This window comes from Columba livia, chromosome 22 (genome assembly GCF_036013475.1).
Source record: "Columba livia isolate bColLiv1 breed racing homer chromosome 22, bColLiv1.pat.W.v2, whole genome shotgun sequence".
NCBI classification, from domain to species: Eukaryota; Metazoa; Chordata; class Aves; order Columbiformes; family Columbidae; genus Columba; species Columba livia.
Genome location: NC_088623.1, coordinates 6,783,966 through 6,797,297, shown reverse-complemented (window position 1 = coordinate 6,797,297; position 13,332 = coordinate 6,783,966). Strand labels below are relative to the sequence as shown.

The 13,332-nt window shown below is 58.5% G+C and overlaps 1 protein-coding gene across 20 annotated transcripts in view; it reads left to right on the top strand.

Moving 5' to 3' along the window:
- LOC110355490 (uncharacterized) overlaps nt 1-13,332 on the top strand; it is a 53,360-nt gene that overhangs the window by 26,615 nt on the left and 13,413 nt on the right. For 16 of the 20 annotated variants that reach the window (XR_010467660.1, XR_010467659.1, XR_010467658.1 and 13 more), the window contains exons 1-3: nt 10,961-11,539; nt 12,440-12,647; nt 12,754-12,947. The gene's annotated coding sequence lies outside the window, so the exon portion shown is untranslated. The other 4 variants (XM_065039119.1, XM_065039126.1, XM_065039120.1 and 1 more) reach the window with 4 other exon arrangements.

Below are 13,332 nucleotides of genomic sequence, written 5' to 3'. Positions count from 1 at the left end.
GGATCTCAGGGGGCAGAGGTGAATCTGGGCATTCTGTGGGCAGAGCTGGGGGGTCTGCACTGCAACAGGGTGATGCTGCCAGGGACAGACCCTGCGTGTGGGGCATGGGTGTTTAAACTGGAAACCATCAAACCCAGTGCCTGAATCCACATATGGAAGAGACCGATGTTGGCCAGATTGCGAGCCCCAGCGTCTCGAGCTGGTGTCGGAGCCCAGCGCTGGGTCCTGATGCCCACGAGCTCCGGACAGCAGTCTGGGCTCTGGGCAGGCCGCCCGGCGGGCATCCGATGTGGGCAAACACGCACTGAATAATCGGCAGCCTATCGATCCAAGGTCACCCGTGCCAAGGCGTGATCGATAGGAACGGACAGCTGAGTGGTTCTGTAATAAAGTGCCTTCACCTTAGTGGATTTGGGAGAGAGTGAGGGCACGGAAGATTAAATCCTCCTGCCATCGACAGCTCATCAAGCAGAAGATATATTAGGTAAGAAAAATCATGCTTCTGAGCCCTGACGGGAGGAACAGAGCTGCTGGGAACTGTCTGTGCCCTTTGGGGACACCAGCCAGGAGAGCGGCCCCGCGGGCACCCGGCCCAGCTGGCAGAGCCTGGGGTCGGAGGGACCGGGGAACCTGTCGGGGGGCTCGCCACGGCCCTGCAGCCCCTCCAGGCTGCTGCCCGGGCTGCGCGGGTGTGCTGGAGCCATGCCGGATCCCAGCGATGCACTGCCCAGCCGGTCACAGACCTGTCCCCATCCGCGTACGGAGGGAAGGGACGGCAGTGTCCAAACCGGGTCTGACGGGGTCGGGCTGCTGTTGTGCCAGCAGAACGAAATCCCCGTTCCGCAGAGACGAGCGGTGCGGGTGGGATCCTGCGGTGCGGGCTGCCCGGCCAGCTCTCGCCTGCAGAGCCCTCGCCGGGCGGCAGCCCTGCAGCAGGACGGGGAGAAGGTGAATGACGCTAAAACCCGCACAGGCCGGGGCTGACAGCAGCTCTGACGTCTTCTCCACCTGTTTTTCAAGACAAACTTTCTGCTGTGATCCACACGCTGCTTTATTGAGCTCCGTTTCCCCCGGTCTAAGTACAGAAAGAAATTGGCAGCCAACGCTCTCGCGGGCGGCGTGGAACGGCAGCGGCCGCTGTCATGGCCCCTGGGGTTTTATTGCTCTGCCAAACACCTACATCATGGTGACACGTACATAATTACATATCGGACCGGGGAGGATGAAGCGCCCGGCACCTCCTAAACGTGTCAAGATGATTTGAGAGGTTTGGGCTTGGCTGGACGTCTCAGGCATTAGGTTTTAGGCTCCAATCACAGGGGCAGGTGCAGGATCAATAGCTGCACACCTTAAAGCAGTTGCCAGAAGGTGAGGGCCTGGGGTACGGGGTGTCAGGACGACGATTAAGTTGATGGATGAGTTGGGTTTGGGGTCAGTCGCTCTTCCTTCTCGCTGGGAAGAGCAGATCTCATGGCAGGCTGCGTGTCAGCGTCCCCGTCCCGCGGTCGCGGCTGCCCCGGGTGCTCCGTGACCCGTGTCGCTCAGCAGAGCGTCTCCCGGGTTCACTAGTGATCCCAGTCCAGACCCAGACGTGCCACCTCGTGCCGGCAGCAAATAGCTATTGGCAGCAGTCTGTGTGGCAGCAGCGCTGCTGGCCGAGCTCCATCCCATGGTGAACGCAGGCGGCTGCCGGCACCGGGAGCACGGCAGCGCGGCGGGAGGTGCTGCAGGGTGTCGTTGGTCTGAGGGTAAATAACAGGGGAGAGCAGACGGAGCTGGATTTCGGGTTCTTGTTGGAGCCGTGCGGGACGGAGCTGCCCGGCTTTGCACAGAGAATGGGCAGAACTGGGGCTGGTTTGTGTTACTGAGGTGGGAGAAGAACAGAAATCAGTGAACTCTGGGAACAAGAATTCAGTTGTTTCACTGAGTCGTCTTGCAGTAGGTTTTGGAAATATCTGGTCTGAGCTCGTTTTCTGAAGAGCTGAGGTTCTTGAGTTCTCATCCCTGTAACTCGAACTCATGGCGTTAGGCACGTGGGACTTTCTAGTGACTGCTGAACAGTTAATTGAAATATGCATTGATTACTCATTAACCTGCGTGCTCTGCCGTCAGCCCGCTCCTCCTGTCGCTCACGGCCGCTCTCCCGCAGCCGGACCCCTTGGCTTCTTCCCCCTTTTCTGACCTTCTCACCTCCCATCTCTGAGATGGGCAAAGAGCTGAGTGTCCTCAGCACGTGTCTCTGTCCTCGGTGTCCCTCGCTGTCCTCGCCGTGTCCCCTCCGCGCCAGGGCCGGTTTGCACACTGAGCCCGGGTGGTTCAGCCTGGCTCGTGTCTCGCCCCGTTCGTTTGACGAGACAAATGAATCTCCCGCTGCGGCAGCGCTGCCCGGCCCCACGACTCCCTGTCGTGTCTCACACGCCGTCCCGGCCCCGCCGAGCTTTGTGGCATCTGCCTGGGGCTCCCCTGCGTGCTCTGCCAGCCCCAATTACCCTGCGCGGCTTAGGGGAAAACACCTGCAAACAAATTGAATGTTTCTGAGTGCAAATTGGTTTTTCAATTGCTTGAGATTTAAAGTGGCACTACTGGAAAATAACGTTATTTTGGGGGCAGGTGTCCTTGGAATACGGATATTTTTGGGGGGGGTGTTTTGGAGGAGTGTGCTGTGCGGGGGCGGGCAGAGCCGCGGGGTCGGGGTGCCACGCGAAATGCCATCCGTTTTTCAGCTGGCTGCTGATGTCCCCAGGCAGGCGGGTCCTGGGGGCTGGTGGCGTTGGGATGTCCTGGGTGACGGTTCAGGAAAGGCCACAGGCGGGTCTCACATCTCACAGCTGCTCTGCTGGTCTCGTCACTCCCAGCCTGGTGTTCGTGTTGCAGGGAAAGGAGGAGACGCGGTACCTTGCCTGCAGTGGAGCTGAGAGGGGTTGGGGCGCGGTGCCTCTGATTCGGGGGGTGGGAGGGTCCTCTGCCCCCAGGGGGTGACCTGGGACCTGTACCTGGCAGATACGAGGCACTGGGTGCCGGTGCTGGCGCTGGGTGCCGGCGCTCTGAGCAGGACGCGGCCCCGCTGCAAACCGCCGTGTGTTCGCCGCAGCCTTCGTTTCCACTAAATCACCTCCATCGGTTCCGCTCAGCGGTGGGAAAGCCGCGTTAGGAATATAATGGTTGATCTTTTATGACATTTACCGCCACTCATGTCAGAGCAAGCGCCTGTTTAATTCACTTGTTGCTATGCCGTCCGTCAATCACTATAAATGTTATAACCGTGATCTGTCACCGGCGGGGTGCACACAGGGACATGTGTGTGGCCTTGGATGTGCCACCTCTGGACGTTTTTGGGAGGGGACATTCACGTCTGACCACGTGCTGGGTGCCCGGCGTCACCGCGCCGGCTCGGCCACGGGCGCGTGCAGCAGCTCGAGCGCTCGCTTGCAGCTCGTTTTCTGCTGCCTCTGCTGCTCGTGCCCCCGCCCAGCAAACACCCCCCCCATCTCGGGGACCTTCTGATGGGATCACAAGCAGTGGGAGCTGGAGCGGGTTGTGGCGGTTTGCATCCCCGGCAGCCTGTGTCACCGCAGCCAGCAGCAGCAGAAAGCCCGGCAGCAGCACACATGAAGATGAAGTAGCCTTAGGTGTCGCTTCTTGCCCATTGCAGAGGAATTCTATTAATACATCTGCAAGCCCGTGTGAACAGCAAAGATGAAGTTCAGTGGAGCCTTGTTTGGGTGCGGGCAGGCTTGCGGGGGGTGTGAGCTCGCTTTTCCCACACAGTCAGACCTGTGATTGACCTGCCAGCAGAGAAATGAGCACGCACCACCTTTGCGTGACGCTTATTTTTTGCGGTGACATTTTGTACGGCTCCCATGCGTGCAGTGGGAAACAACTGACAGGCGATAGTTCCCGCCGCACGCGGCTGTAAGCGGGGGTGACGCTGCCGACGTTACAAACCGCCGCTCGAAGCCGCGTTCCCGCGGCGCTGGGGCGCAGCTGCCGGTGCCGAGCTGGCCGGGGCGCGGAGCAGCCCGGTGCGGTGATGGTGGGGTGTGAGCTGGGCTGCTTTGGGAGCACGTCCTGCTGTGACGTGAGGTGTTGGAGCCCAGCGTGACAGGTGACAGCCCTGCGCTGTCCCCTCCGACATGGAAAGTGTTTCAGATGTTCCCTTTCCCCTGTGCAGAGCTCTTCATTCATGACAACTTTATTAAGAGTGGTGAAGTTCATGAAATACTAATTGCCCCCAGACGCAGGGCTGGGCAGGTCTGTGTCGTTGCCTGGTGCCGTGTCTCCCAAAGTGGCCCCGTTCCCCAGGAGGGCTCTGACCTGATTCCCCTGTAATTATCCTGTATTTCCTTCTTCCCCCTCTGCCCTCCGCGGTGATGCTCAGCTCCCTCATCCCCGCCATGCAGCTGTGAGCAAACAGGAGCAGGGCTGGAGCCACAGGGAGGAGATGCTCAGCCCCATGTTCCCTACAAGGTTGTGTCTGCACCCCAAAATCCCCCTTGTGGGTCACTGTGGGCCGGGGGCCGAGAGCCGCTTGGTGCCGGTGGCCGAGGGCTTGGGAAGCAGGTGGGAGCGCGGCTGGAGCGGCTGCCGGGGGAGCCCCGGGCTGGCAGTCACTGTTGGGGCAGGAGCAGGTGTTCCTGCACTTGCAGGTGTTCTGAGCCATCTCTAATGCTCACATCTGCGCTTGCAGCCTCGCAGCCTGTTCTTAGTCACCTCAGACGTGACTAACGTGTGTTTCTGCGTGGGATGGAGTCTGGAGTTTCGAACTTTGAGCGCTGGGTTCTTTGCTGCCCCGTCCCGCGAGACGGGCTCGCTGCCTCTTCCCAGGGAAAGCCGAGACGCTTGCCCCATGTCTGAGGTTGCCAGGCCGGCCGCGCTGGTGCAGGTGGCTGGGCAGGGGCTCAGGGCACGGGGATGCTTTAGAGCTGTTGTCCCTGGGCCTGGGCGGGGGGGTCTGGAGCTACACACGGCTCACAGGGAGCCGGAATTTACCCTCCCGGCTGCCCGTTCGTGGGTGCCGGGTGTGTGGGCACGGCGGGGGACAAAGGGGCGAGGAGAGCGTTAGCGGGAGCAGCCGCCAGCGCGGGCAGGGGGGCTCCGCTGCGCAGGGGCTGCCGGAGCGAGCGCTGGCGCCTCGTTCCCTAAACCCTCCAACACGAGGATTTATCACGGAACGGCTGCCAGAGCCGGAGCCTCGCAGGGTGAACGGAGCTGCTCTAATGGATATTAAGTGATTTGCGAGCCTGCTGCTTGCAAACACAGCTGTAAATAGAACAAGAGGAGGGGGAGCGGATGAAAAGAGGCTCAGGCTCTTCAGAGGCGGAGTGTGAAAAATGGGGAAAGGCTCCTGCACGGGGCTCGGGCAGCGAGAGAAGCAAAAGCCACGGCATCTATTTTCGTATCTTTTATGTCTTCCTTGCACTTAATCTTGTTTAGCTCTGCAATTAAATTTTAAGACGCATAAGAGTGTTCGCTTACACACTTGGATTCTTCGCAGATTGAATTATTTAATAGAGTGTGGAGCGGCTCCATGATCTCGGAGCTATGGCACCGAACGCAGCCAAGCAGAAAATTAATAAACAGTGCCTGCTGTCTGCGTGCCCACGCCCCCCGCATCCTGCCCGCATCCTGCCCGCGCCCCCCGCGTCCTCCCCGCACCCCCCATGCCAGCCTTTCCGGGGGGTTTCCTCTTCCTCTCCTCTGGATTTGCCGTTCACCCCCCTGTGTCGGGTGTGCGGGACGTGCAGGGTCCCAGCCCCGGGGCACAGGGACACGCTGCTGCCGAGCTGGGGTTGTTGGACCCGTCCGTGCGGAGCGAGAAGCTCCGTCCGCGTGGGCCGCGGCTCCGGCTGCGCCGGGGAGCCCTGGGCGGCGGGACTGGCCTGCGCCTCCCCGCGACTGCGTGCCTTGACCTGGAATAAATTGCATTTCAAATTCCATCAGCTTTCGCTATCTTCTCTCCCTTGCTCCCCGGCCAACAAAGTCACTCTTCACTTCCTTCCTTTATTTTTTGGTAACCTTTCCAAGCAACAAATTGCGGGGGGCAATTATGCCGCGTGCTAAAGAGAGCATTAAGCCAGCCACAATTTCCGTAGAGGCTGCTGCTCGCAAACAGCAATACAAAAGCAGTCTATGAAATTCATCAAATTGCCTGTTGGATAAAGGCGTGCGTTTACAATGCACCAGGAGCCCTCGCGAATTATATGAAGAGAAATCCGTTTGTTTGTTATTTCTTTTCCTTTTAAGCTCCCCTTTTTACAAGGAACCAAATAAAAGGTTTGAGAGCTGCTGCTACAGAAGGGCTCTGGCCTCTCCTCCGCGGGACGCTGGTGATTTTCCTCTGTGTGTTCCTGGCGGGGAGGCGCTTGGGTGTGATGGCTCTAACCGAGTCTCCATCACGCTGTTCTGCAGCCTGCCCCCCAGGTCCAGCCCGGGAGCATCCTCTCCTCCCACAACAAGGGGGTGCTTCCCGCTGGGTCGAATCGAGGTTATTTCTCCCCCTTCCCAGGTATTTGGCCGTTTCCGAAAGCCGCGTTCCCCGTCCCCCCGGGCCGGGCAGAGCTGTGGGTCGCGCTTTCCCGGCCCCACCGCAGGTGGAAATAGGTCTGTGGAGGGAGTCGCAGGGACGCACCAGAGAAGCAGCTGAAACACATCTCTAATTGCCAATCAATAACCTAAAGAAATGTTGCCCTGGCTGAAACCTGCCCTTGGGGAAAAAAATAAAACCCCACATGATTTGTTTCATGATTAGAAGGAGATTTTATTTGTCTGGCTTCTGTTTCAGTTTTCCCCTTTTCTGCTCCTCTGCCCCCGTCACACTTGGGTTTATGACGTTCTCACCCCCTCCCGGGTTCAAACCTCCCCGAGAAGCTGCTGCTCGCGGACCGACCGACGCTGTCGGTGTGACCGGATCACCGTCCTGGCCGCGGTGGAGCGGTGCTGTTTGCTGGGAGGATTGTTATTGGCTTTTGCTGTGGTTGCACAGTTGTGTGGTTCTTTCTGTTTATGGTTTTCCTTTCTTCAGTAGCGGTGGTTCTGTGATTCCCTGGCTCTCCAGCGCTGACTGCAGTGACTCTGTTGGTGTGGTACTGGGGTTCCTGACTGTATGAAAAGCTCCTTGGTGGGTGTGGAGCCATGAATCCCCTGCTCCGTAACCCGGGCTCCGTAACCCGGGCTCCATAACCCGGGCTCTGTAACCCAGGCTCCGTAACCCAGGCTGCCAGCTCTCCAGGGACGGGCAGTTAAGGGACGTGATCGAGGAGGATCTCCCTGTGCTTGGCTGTCTCTGAGCTCCAAACCTCCAGTCCGCAGCTCTCTCGGGGCTGGTTTGCAGCTCAGCAGGGTTGTCACCATTCCCCGGGTGTCAGAGGGGGTTTTCTCCGTAATTTGGGGAGGGGAATGCGGGCACACGGAGCTCCCCTGGCCTGAGGGCTCTCTGCAGCCTGGAGAAGCCTCTCCCAAGAGTCCAGCCCCATCCAAGGCAGCGGTGATGGGGACACCGGCCCCGCTGCTGCTGCCGTGGCGCAGAGGACACCCGGGTCAGTGCCGCCCGCTCCAGCTGGGGACGGTTCTGGCACCGGGAGAGGAGCTGGGGGGATGTGCCCAATCTGCCTTTGCCCGCGTTCATTCCAATTATCGGCAGCGCTTCTCCACAGAACTAAATAAAGTAAAATAAATAGGGAAAGCAGAAGGCAATATAAAGCAGTTAGAGAGGATCAGTGGTGAATTGAATAATTCATTCAGGAGAGAAAAGGAGCTATTTGCAGTGTCAGTCTTATCTTGATTGTATTTATAGACTGGAACTTTTGACAAGGAAATTACCTGTAAATTCTTCTTCTTTCTGGTTCAGTTTTTTTGCTCCTTCATCCCAGAAAATAACAGGCGGGAAGATTTCCTGCGGGTTGTGGTGGTTTGTGTTCTTCTCCCGAGGCGGTTTGATGGATTTCTATAACGAACATGGAATCTCGTGACCTCCCTGTGAGCCGGGGAAGCTGCTGCGCTGGTGGAAACCGAGAGAGTGGGAACGAGACAAAACCGTTCCCCGGTGCTTCTGAGAAGGGACAGAGGCCCCGCGTTCGTGTTTCATCAGCTGAGCTTTGGGGCGGGGGTCCCCGGCGCTGCTGGGGGTGCCGCTTGCTGGGCGGGGTTGTGTGGAGGTGGGAATTTGGGGAGGGAGGCGGATGCTCCCGGCGGGGTGATGAGCCGGTGCCCAAATCCAGCCCGGGACAGACGCCATTGGTGCAGAAGCTCCGGTTCTGCCTCTGAACAGGCGTTGCTGTAATTTGTTTTCCAAGCAGCGTTGGGGAAATGTGTGTTGTTCACCAAACCTCCCATTTGTGCTGAGGGGAAGGTATAATTTGAGCGGAGTGTGAAATACTCGCGGCGAACTTCTTGTCTCCGCAAGCGCGCTGGAGCTCAGCCTCCTGTATAATTGAGTTGTTATAATGAAGTCTGGGTTTGGTTCTTGGAGAAGGAATTTGTTTCGAAAAGAGGCTCTCGACTTAATTTAGATCTCGCGCTGTTTCCCGGCACTTGCTGCCAGTGCTGTGGGTCTCTGGGCCAGTTTGTCTCGGGGGTAATTCCACGGAGGTCGAGCGGCGCTGGACTGCGGCTCCGGGGAGCTCAGGGCTGGAACGCTGGGCTGCGGCTCCGGGGAGCTCAGGGCTGGAACGCTGGGCTGCGGCTCCGGGGAGCTCAGGGCTGGAACGAGCACCAGGTTCTCCCGGCAGCGCCACGGAGCTGCTGAGCACTCGCTGAGCACCCACTGCAAACCATGTCCTGCTGAGATCCACCCCACGCCGTGACCCGACCGCGCTGGTGGCTCCATGGGACAGGGACAGCCGGGGTCCCCAGGGACACCAGCGCTGGAGTCACGCGTGTCTGTGCCTGGTGGAGCACGGTTGGGAAGGCAACATAGGGCTGGGGAAAGAACTTTCCCTGTTGTGTTAAAACTGAAAGGGAGGAAATAGAGGGATGGAAGGGGCCGACCCTCCAGTGCCTCCTTCCCCAGGGACACCAGACACCGCCTCCAAATACCTGGTTTTCTGCTCTGCTGCTGTTGTGGGCAAGTCCCTGGTGCCGAGCTGCTGGTGAACGGTGCACGGGCTCGGTAACGCATGAGCATCTCTGAGCAAATGGAAGAGCAACAAGCAAACAAGCTCCCTTTCCTTCATTTGTGCGTTTGGGTTTTAAATATTATATTGCCAGGGATAAACATTGGCAGCACTTGAAATAAGATGTATTAATTAATGAACGAAGCACTTAATTTAGGTTTAATAGGATAATCCTTTGCTGCACGTTACATAAATAGTAATTGAATATTAAGAATGCAGGGAGTGAGAATTAACTGCTGGGGGAGAGATGCAGTTCATTGCGTTCTCGTTGGTCGCGTAGCCCCAGCCCGGGTTCCAGCAGGGGAAAACCGGATTGAAAGGCTCTGAAAGTCAACGCGTGTGGACAGCAGGGTGCGAAATCCGGGATTAGGCTTTTGTTCTTTACCGTCCGTGGCGCGACCCGACGTGTGGCCGAGCAGCGGGGGCCTCCTGGCCCTGACCGAGAGCAGCTCAGCGGGTGCGATCTCAGCGTCACCCCGAGCACGCGGTTGGGATGGATGCGATCGCGGGTGTGCGGATCGGCAGGGCCGGCCAAGGGCGCCCCTCGGTGTCCGGAGCCGCGGGCTCTGCCGGGGCGCTCAGCACCAGCCCCTCGGCCGTGGGCAGGACGGGACTCGACGTCTCCTCTGCAGCCCAAACTGGGGACACGTTCCCTGGGCCACCCGTGTCCTCCTCACCCGCCGCCGCTGCGACCGCGGGAAGTGCCGTCCTGCTTCCCCGCTTGCTCCCGGAGGGAAATCTGCCACCTTCCTTTTGTTCTGGGATTTATTTATTGCCACTCACTCAATTTCATTATTGCTAAGTGTGAGTGATAAAGCCCTTAAATTACTTATAGCTCATCCTTGTTTAAAGGAATAATTAGTGTGCTTCTAAACAGCGAACAATTCTTCACAATGGGAAATCTAGTCTTTAAAGATATTTCCCCTGTAAGTTGCACTACATAATTTAGCACTGATCACACAAGTGTGTTATTCTGTCTGGCCCTAATGCTTTCCCTGCTTCCCGTGCCGGTTTGTGCGGGCCATCGCACCCCGGGGGTGCTGCAGATGCTGCGTAGGGGCTGTGCCAGGGACCCGTCACGGGGCAGAGAGCAGCACCTGGTCTGCTGAATCCCCCCTCCACCAAGGCCCCAAACGGCTCTTCCCTGCGCCAGCGCTGCGAGCCAAGCCGGTCACAGCGTTTCTCTGCCTCCTATTTAATTTATTTTTATCCCTGGCCAGGAAAACTGTTTCAAACCTCGGCCGCTTGCCTGTGTCACTTCAGCCCGTCCGGGTGATTTATGCGGCCGAGGAGAGGGAGGTTGTTTAGCTGTTGTTTCAGAAGCAGGCGCAGGCAGCGGTGGGGACGGAGACACGTTTCACTGGTGATTCGGGTCCGGGTGACGGGCAGGGAGAGCTGGGCTGTTCATGTCCCAGGCTGGGGAGCTGGAGCCCCAGGGCGGATCTCCGGGGGGTTTGGTGAACCCTGCTCTGCTCTGCTCCGCTCTGTCTGGGGACGGCGGCTCCGGCTGGTGCTGCTGTTCCACCTCGGGATCGGGAGCAGGAGGCTCGGGGCAGTTTTCTGTGCCATGTGGCGAGGCAGAGCACAGCGACTTCCAGTGCAACCCATTTCTCCCTCTGTGTTAATTAAATGGGACAGGAACACAGACCTGGCGTCTCCGAGTAAGAAATCATCTGGAAGGTGGCTCCTGTCCCAAGCCCCGCTGCTTCAGCAACCAGCCTGGCGGGGGGGCAGGAGGAGAATATCCCCGGATTAAATGTAATGAAAATAAATACATCAGCTCTACCAGCAGCAGACGGGGCCCCGTTTGGGGAACAGCGGGTCCAGCTCATTCTTCGGGAGCGGTGAGTTCTGCGCTGGCTCGGCGCCCGTGCGGTGCCTTTGCACCAAGTGCTTCGGGAGGTGCAGGAGCCGCGCCCGGGAGGAAGGTGGGACAGTGATGGATGCAGCAATGCTTCACGGACCTGGCGTGTGCCTGACGCTGAGCCTGGTGTGCTGGATGCCGAACACCAAATGCTGATTAAATGGTGCTAGTGTGGAAGGAAGAGGGGGGAGGATGATGGAGAGTTTGACCTGTCAGGGGCTTTGCTTGGCAGAACATCTCCAGAGCTGCATGGGGGAGTGGGGCTTTGTGAGTCCTTTTACTCCTGGTTTTTGTTATATTTTTAAATAATCTAAGCAAAACGGGTATTTCCATAAATAGCTGAAAGTAAGAAAGTTGTTCTTCTCCAGGTTTGCTGTAGTGTCCCATAGCAGCTGGCACGGGTTCCTGTCCACGGCGGGGACACCGGCACCCACCAGCTCTCCCCATCGCGTTCCACAAACGTGACATGGAGGAGGTGACCCCGATGGACCTGGCCCAGGCCCCGCGGTGCTGCAGCAGGGGCTGGGACGCTGGGGCAGCCCCGTCCGCCCGTCACTAATCAGAGGTTCACTCGTGTCCCGTCCTGATCTGCACTTTGTTTGCTGCACCCTGTCAGCGCTCTGGGCTGTTTACATGGAGGGGTTTGATTTCAGGGCCATCTCCAAGCCTCGCAGTGTCTCGTGGTGACATTTCCCTTGCTAAACATCAGAACAAGGATGTTTGAAAGCCAGAGCGGGGAAGGACAGGGCGGGAGATGCGGGGTGAAGGGCGGGAAAGGGCTGGAGGAGAGGATGAGGGGAACGGTAATAGGAAGTGAAAGAAAAAGTCCAAATCATGCCCCGTGGAGGAAGAAACACCAGGACAGCTGGGTGGTCAGACGCAGATCTTCCAGAAGGCAATTAAATCCTTTCCTGGGGAACGGAAACTGCCCCGTGTGCCCAAGCGGCTCCTTGTGCCACGTTCACCGGGGCTGCACCCACTGGTGCTCCAGCCCGGCCCCTCGGTGTCACCCCATCCCCTCGGTGTCACCCCATCCCCCCGGTGTCACTGTGGCTCCCTGTCCCCTCGGTGTCACCCCATCCCCCCGGTGTCACTGTGGCTCCCTGTCCCCTCGGTGTCACCCCATCCCCCCGGTGTCACTGTGGCTCCCTGTCCCCTCGGTGTCACCCTGTCCCCTTGCTGGGGCAGTGGCACGAGGCTCCACGTGCTGTCAGCACCCGGCAGTCCTGGGCTTCGATTTAGCAGCCGGAGAGGTGCAGGAGGCAGCCGGCTTGATGTGCAATTTGCATTTTAATAAAGAAAGTTGTGTTTTTTCAGTAATTTGCATTTAAATCAACCGTGTTTCCTAACTGAGCATCCCTCTTAAAGGGCTGCCCTGAGCTTTACCTGACTCGGGAAGGTTAGAGGAGACTTTCGCTTGTCCTGCTGAACCCAGGTGCTAATTGTGTCACTCTCTTGCTCGCAGGTGGTACCCGCTGACCCTCCCCGCGTGGCTCAGGCTGCTGGAGCCCCCCGAGTCCTCCCCGGTGCCGGCAGCGCCTGCGCAGCCCTGGCAGAGGTGGCACGTGGGGGACGAGCGGTTTGGAGGAGACCCCTGAGCAAGTGGAGCAGGAGCCCAGACCTGAGAACCAGGACCAGAGGGGAACGGGTCGTGCAGAGAACATGCGGGAATTGTAAGTTTTTAAACTGTTTCGGATGAACTGGAGTATTCTGTTTTTAACAAATTTGAAGCTTTTCTCCTTTCAGCTCCTCTTTGTGCTAAAACCATTTGTGTTCCAGCACCAAACGCAGGATCTTGAAAAGAGATGGTGCTTGTGAGGCGAACAAGGAGATGTTCTGTTCTGAGCGATGAACTGCTGCTGCTGTTTTCTATGAAAAGCCATTTTCCACCGCCAAGCCCGCATCGCTGGGGCCGTGTCGCTGGGTCTGTGGCAGAGCTGCTCCCGTCGTGGCTGAGGGCCGGACGCTCGGAGGTTGGTGTTGGTGTTTAATGCTCCTCAGTGAGGTGGAAGCAGAGGGGACAGGGCTTGTCTCCTATTGCAGCACCTCTGCCAGCGGCCAGGCTTTGGGTGCGAGGGTCGTGGGCTCATCCCACCCCAGTTAACTGCCACCCCACCGGGGAGGAGTGTTCAGGGGCGGCTCAGGCAGCGCAGGCGCTGAGCACTGATATACAAATATATATATATATATATATATATATGTAACCTGGACCTACTCACTGCCATCAGCAGCGCCTGCGGGGCGCTGCAGGGTCTCTGTCCAGGAGGCGATGGCCACCAACCCACGGGCGGGATGCTGAGCTGGCGCCGTGGGGCCGCGTCACCGCCGTGAGGGACGCGGCAGCGGCGGGGGAGGCTG